Here is a 7585-nt window from a genome sequence, read left to right on the forward strand (position 1 = left end):
TACAGCCCTCAGTCGCTGTGCCCATCAGTCTCCGGCAGGTAGCTATTAAAGAAAATCTATGTTTAATGCCTGTTCTTGGTGCCCAGTACCTAGGCATCAGGGCAGAACTGTAGTTTCATGTAGTCATGCTGCCTCCGCCCTCTTTCCAGCCACTCATAGTTGATTGGCAGCCTGAGCGATATAATGTAATGCAAAGCCCAACTCTCAGGCTTCTTATCAAGCTTTCATGCATTAGTGGCTGGGAAGAGCTTGGAGGCATTATGACTACATTCTGCTGTGGCTTTGCCCACATGCCTAGTTACCACTGCTCGGACCAAGCATTACACATGGATGTTTTAAAATTGCTGCCCTACAGGGGCCCCTTAGCTATAAGATACTGGGGCCAGATCACACTGCCTCATGGAGCTGATTGGTTCCCTTTAATTCTTTTTCTTCAGAAAATCCACCATTTTTGTAGCCCGTCTTTGGACCCATTTTATTTTATCAATATCTTTTTGTAGGTGATGTCTCCAGAACTGGACACAGTATTCCAGATGTGGTCTCACTAGAGCTCTATACCGCAGGATCACAATCTTCCTCTTTCTACTGGTGTATACCACTGGCCCAGCATACAATTAGCTTTCCTTACCGCCTGGTTGCTTTGGTGACTTATTGTAGGGATGTCAGAAATCACTACCCCTAAATCCTTCTCTTCTGAAGTCTTTGTCAACTTAGAACTACCAATATGATACTCGGATAGGGGATTCCTGCTTCTCAATTATTTTACTTTTGGAAACATTGAACTGCAGTTCAACCAGGATCAACACTTTTGACACATCATACGTTTTTTAAATTACATTAGCACTTTAACAGTTTATTTTACTCATGTCATGAATAGGAACAGCAGATGCTGCACTTGTCTTTCCAACAGGTTTCCTGTAGGCTATGTTCACAAAACGTCTTTTTTACATGAAAAACTCCCGTCTTTTCATAAAGATGGACATTATAAATGACCATGAACATAGCCATAGAAGGAAATAATGATGGGGTGATTGACCTATGAACAATTTGACATAGTTGCCCACCAGTGTTGTTGCAGTAATTAAATGTCTATGGATTTGGATGCAAGCAAGGCCACTTTGGCGTAAAGTTTCAACTGAGATGTTGATTCTTTTGGCCGTAGAGTTTGTGAACGGTTATGATTCTACACAACGTCTACGCAACATATTTTTTGGCCATTTGATGGCCATTGTTTTGGAAGGTATTTGCATTTCACAGACAAATTACTTCTGTTATTTCAATATAACGTCCAAAAAAACGTTGTGTGGTTGTGGCCATTCTCCGTACTGCACTGCAGAATATGTCAGCGCAATACAAATAGAAACTTGACTAGTGTGAGTGCCTGTTCTATAAAGCATAGAACATTATAAAGAAAAGGTTTTCTGTGTCGAAATAATAGGAGTCAAAGCTAGACTATTCGGTAAACCAGATTCAGAATTAGTGGAGCCCAGATCATGTAAGCACAGCGCTCACCACTCTATAAATCCTAAGAGCATTGACCAATGTCTGATTAATCAGCTGTCTCATATTTGATACAGATGATAAATTCTGAGAATTAGCACCCAGTTATCCCTGTCAGCAATCTTTACACTTAAGAACATTGCTGGAAGAAAAAGACCTATCCAGATGTAGGATTTGATACAGTCCATTATGACATGTCCACTGCTTATCTTCCCTCTGTCTCATTTTACAGCCATTTCCCAAACTGCCACTCGGCTCCTCCAAATATTCACTCGACGCCAAGAAATTCATTTGTTTCTTATGTTATTTGTTCTTTTATAAACCTTCTTGTAGCCGCTGTGTTTTTCTCTTGGAGACAGTCGGCCTCATTTACTGTATCTCATTAACAAGAATATGATGTTTGGTCCTGAGCTATGCAGGGCTTTGCCACAAACGGATTAGGTTTTCTTCCTTTACGGCCTGCTTTTCCTTCCCATAAGCAAGTCTGACAGAAATACTCCATGAGTCTGAGAAATACTGCCATAAGCTCAGCAGATTCTTCCTGTGTATTGGTTAATAGCTTAAGAGAGAACATAGTGGGGAAACAACATCTTTATAGACGTATGATGCTTATTATTCAACATACAAATTTGGTTTATTAATAGGGATTCTTGGTTTTACTTAAAGTGTTCTGGCTCTGAATGTATGGAGAGGCATTTATCAAAGTAGATGCAGCCTGAAATTAGAGTTTTATACAATCACAAACTCTTGGCCTCATACAAACTGCATAGAGACTACATTATGGCTCTGTACAAATCCTATTGGTGTTGCTTATTGCTTAGTTGTATGCATGGTTTTCCGATTTCAATGAACCCATGCCTGATGGCAAATATACTGGACGGTCCAATGAGGCAACAGAAGGGATGTCGGAAGCAAAAGATCCAGCTTTTGACATCCACCATCCCCATCCATTTCCATCAATGGCAGTGATGGTTTGCTAGTAATTTGTGAATTTAACCTGACTCATCTATGCAGTGTTCTCAGTGAGCAAGTTTTATATACAGATTGACTATCACTATATACTGTATGCAGGGCCGGATTAAAGGGAGGGCACCAGGGGCACGTGCCAAGGGGCCTCCACCACTAGGGGCCTCCACCAGCCTCAACCCGGAAGTGGTGTCTGAAAGCCAGTCCCACGTGCAAAAAGCATGTGGAAACCCTAACTGGACACAGCACTGGCCACACTGCATGCTGTCCAGGGAGGGAGGGAGGTGTAGGGTTAATCCTGTGTAAGCATCTCCCTCCCGGCAGGCTCAGACTCCCCCCTGGTGGGTCTTTGAATGGATTCTTCCTGTTAAGCTTCCGGGTGCTGGGACCTCAGCAAGGAAACCTGATCTCTCCAGCAGGGATGTGACATCATGGAGCCTGCTGGAGGATCTGTCACAGCGGCTGACAGGCTGAAGGAAGAGAGAAGAGCCAGAAGAGAAAAGACCTGTCATCTGCCCAGTTGAAGTGAGTATTAGGTTTTGTTTTGTATTGGCACATCAAAGCAGGGGTAAATACTATCGGGGCATATATCAGAGCAGGGGTATATACTATATTGGCAAATATCAGAGCAGGGGCCTATATATGATATACAGCCTGTGTGCAGTGTATGGTATATAGCCTGTGTGCAGCTTATGATATATAGCCTGTGTGCGGCATATGACATATAGCCTTTGTGCAGTGTATGATATATAGCCTGTGTGCTGCATATAACATGTAGACTGTGTGCAGTGTATGATATACAGCCTGTGTACAGTGTATGGTATATATAGCCTGTGTGCAGCCTATGACATATAGCCTGTGTGCAGTGTATGATATACAGCCTGTGTGCATGTAGCCTTTGTGCGGCTATATATGCCATGATCCTCAGGGTATATTCACATGTACCATATCCGCTATAGATTATACACAGCCTTTAAGTACTTTCTGGGTGCTCTTTACTGCTTCAGGTAGTTTATATGGTTGGGAACTGAAGATGGGACCTAGACTTGCAAGTCCAGGTTCTGCGTGCGATTTACAACTCCATATGCTGCTGTGGTGGCTAACACAGTGGGCAGGAGAGCACAGAAAGTACTTAAGTGCTGTGTTCTCGCATTGAATTAAGTGGGAACACACCGCGATACTCACCCCTCCCCCATCCTGTCTCTAGGGCCTGGCATCTTCCTCTGCACTGCAGCCTCTAGGGACCATCACATGCAGAACAGAGGAGGATGCTGATCCATACAGCCAGGAGTGAGGAGGGCTAGGTGCTAAGTCCCCTACAGCAATCAGCCACCTATATAGATTGCTCTATGGTATATTTGTGGGGGAAGAAAATGGGGGGCCCCCCAACAAAACTATTGCCCCGGGGCCTCCACCAACCTTAATCCGGCCCTGACTGTATGCAGTCTTCCACAGGGATATGGTGCATATGAGCTGTGTACACAGCAATGAAAGTATCTCAGCAGTAAAGTAGTAGCAGCTGTATGAGCAAGAAAGTATCAAGTGAAACATAAGCTCTCCATGAAGTACATAAGGTCTCTTCTCCAATTAGTATCAATTGAAATCCCTAAGGGATCTGAGAAAGTTCATTTGCACAATGAATTAGCAATTTTTTTGTGGTTTTACACCATTATTGTCCTTTTTGTTTTTACGAGAGCAGGGCTTTGTGTTAAGGGGTATGTACTATCATTTATGCAAAAATGTGGCGTACATTATAGCTGAAATCTATACCAGCTTGCAGTTGGCATAGATTTCACAGTGTGGTGCACAGTTCTGAATTACATGCTACGTGTTGCATTTGGTCTTACATTAGGTCTTACATGTCATTTACGTACACCATGTTTTCTTGAGCACAGAAGATTTACAGTGATATTACATGGGTGGCAGTATATACCTTTTAGGAGTAGGAGGAAAAAGCACAGTACATTGATGGTTAAAAACCCATATCCTCTGCTGTAGTCAATACATAAGAAGCATGAATATAAATGTGAATATAGGTTATTGTTAGGAGCCACGCTGCACGCCAGAGCGCACGCTCGTACTCCTAGAGACGCCGACAGCGCCCCTAGTTATGTGCAGGGCCGTTTACTAGGGGTGTGCCGACGGCGTCTCTAGCACCCGGTCTTCTATAATAGCACTGCCGCGCTTTACTGTTATGTAGGCGTGGCCGGGGTTTCACCGCCCCCGGCCGATCAACATAAGGCCCCATTCCCACTGAGCAAAACTAGCGGAATTCGGCGGCGGCATTGTCTGCTGCGGAATGCCGTTAGCCTCCCGCTCATAATGGGAGTCTATGGGAGGCACGCGCTCCTGCCCTGTCCGCGCTGAAGAATGAACATGTTTTGCTCAGTGGGAACCTAAGGTGGCCTAAGGTGGATATCATTTACTAATAATTTACTGATTGGGATTGCCAGCTGACACTACCAGTCAGCTGTCAGTATTGGGACTCCGGGTTACATAAATATCCTCCCCTGACACCTATTCCTTGCCTGTGACTGTGCCTAGCTCGCTAGTGCATCTTGATCAAGTGTTTTCCCTGCTTTGTATTTCTGGTAACTTGACTTCTGGCTCCTGACTGTTCGACTACCGCTTGGGCACTATTTTGTACTGCACCGCTCGACTGTTACTGACTTCTGGATTTCTGACCTTGCTCTCATTGTGTTTGTCTTGTTTCATTTAGTATTGCATTTTAGTAGATTAGGGATTGCCATCTAGTTGTCCGTTTGCCGTCTAGGGCATCTGAGGCAAGTAGGTAGGGACAATGGGGCGGGTGCCAACTTCAGGGCTCACCTGTCCTTGTGTCTCCCTGTCCCTATCCTACCAGTTATGTTCACACAACTTCTTTTTTTGGCTGTCTTTTGCTGCCACAATAATGGCCGTCCAAAAATATGGCCAAAAAAAAAGACATTGGGAGAGATTTATTAAACATGGTGTAAAGTGAAACTGGCTCAGTTGCCCCTAATAACCAATCAGATTCCACCTTTCATTTTTCAAAGAGTCTGTGAGGAATGAAAAGTGGAATCTGATTGGTTGCTAGGGGCAACTGAGACAGTTTCACTTTACACCATGTTTGATAAATCTCCCCCATTGTGAGAACATAGCCTCACTTCCTCAACTTCCTGCTTTGATGGTTATGCAATGTAGAGCCTGACAGAGCCTAGTCTAATTCCTATTTTAAAAAATCAACAGTATAACGGTAACATATAACAACAATTGCTAAAACAGCCAGTTAGATTAGAAACATATGACCTATCATATATATGTTCTATGCAATCATTTTTCATACCTTTTTGCATTAAATATTTTTAAATACAACAAGGATAAGGGATGCAGTCCTGGAACTTGTGAGCCAGAATGAAATACAGCAAAAGCATATAGAAACAATAGGATATATATTAGCTCTATGGATGCAACCAAATCTAAATGACACACAATAGAAGGTAAGGTGGAGCAGTGCAACGCTGTAAACACAAGGGCACCATGGGTGAACCATGAAAAAGTAAACAGGAAGAAAAAAGAGGGAAAAAAAGTTGGAAAAGGAGCGGCCTACATAAGAAATCATAAGGACAAAGTTAGGGAATAATCCATATCCGTGGATCCTGCAAATGCTCTTTGTGCCTTTTTTATACCTTTCAGCTTTTTAACATCCAGTACTGCCTGGTATATAGTGACTCCAATATGAGACGGCTAAGACAGAAATCCTTGTTCGCAGTTCAGTGGAATGTTTACTAGCATTTGTTAAGCATGCAGAAATCCTTTATTAGGAAGAAAAACACAAAGTTGTCTTGTTTCCACTAGTTACTGGTGTTTTAGGAAAATATCTACTTTGTGTCATGAATAAAGTTGCTGTGACAGGATCTCCAGTTTATCTCAGTAAAGCAACCCTATTGTTCAGATTATTTGCAGCTACAAATTGAGTAAAATCACGTTACAAATCAATACAGCCATTCCTAACATACCAAGCAGTGGTTCTCCACACACCCGCTCAGTGTGAAAGAGGTGGCTGACCAAATGGTAAATCAAAAGGCTTTACTGTTCTGTGCTTTGCACAACATTGGCACTGTATGCTTAGTGGTTACAGTTCACATTAAAGGGGTTATCCAGGATGAGAAAAACATGACAGCTTTTTTTCCCTCAAAACAGCACCACTCTTGTTCTTCGTTTGTTTGTGGTACTGCAGCTTAGGGCCCTATTACACAGCCTGATATTAAGGAGGAAGCGAGCGGGGAGCTGCAGGAGAGGCTGCCCGGACAATCTTCAGATAATACGGGGGGGGGCATAGAAGAGAGCGGCGGTCTTCTGCCGCCGATCCTTTTACATGGAGTGACGAGCAGCAGACTGTCGCTATCGTGACCAGGATTTTAGAAGAAGACAACGATCAGCTGACATTGTGCATGTCGGATGATTCGTTGCCTTTCAACATGAGTTATTACACTAAACTATTAGCATCTGGAACGGACGGTTTTATCTCTAATCTAGCAATTGGTGGATAGTTTAGCAGTCGAACCCCCACTATCACCTAGGAGATAACTTTCAATTGTGGGATAAGCCCTTTAAAAAATCTCATTTGCTTGATCATTGGTTGGCGTCCCATATATACTAGTATACAGCATCTGTGCATTTATAACAATAATTCCTTTATTTATATAGCACCAACTTTTTCTGCTGTACTTTACATAGCTTCTCATTGCTCACATCGGTCCTAGTCCCCATTGGGGCTCACACTCTAGATTCCAAATCCACCCATCTCTATGTTTTGATTGAAAAACAAAGTCAGAGGTATATAGATAGATCATATTTTTTATACTTACATTTGAGTTAATTTATTTAGCAACAAGAGTACACAAGATACATTGATAAATGTATAATAGTATGACAAAAATAATCAGATCATAAAGAAATAACAATATGTGTCTGAACATAATAGACTAATAATATATCATTTTTCTATTTATAAGGGACCAACTTATTCCACAGGGCTTTGTATAGCTTGTCATCACTCATATCACCTGTACCCATGAGGGCTCGCAATCTGGATTCCAAATTCACCCATCGGTAGGTTTTTGGAGTGTACCCAGGA

Source organism: Dendropsophus ebraccatus, chromosome 6 (assembly GCF_027789765.1).
Source record: "Dendropsophus ebraccatus isolate aDenEbr1 chromosome 6, aDenEbr1.pat, whole genome shotgun sequence".
In the NCBI taxonomy this organism is placed as follows: domain Eukaryota; kingdom Metazoa; phylum Chordata; class Amphibia; order Anura; family Hylidae; genus Dendropsophus; species Dendropsophus ebraccatus.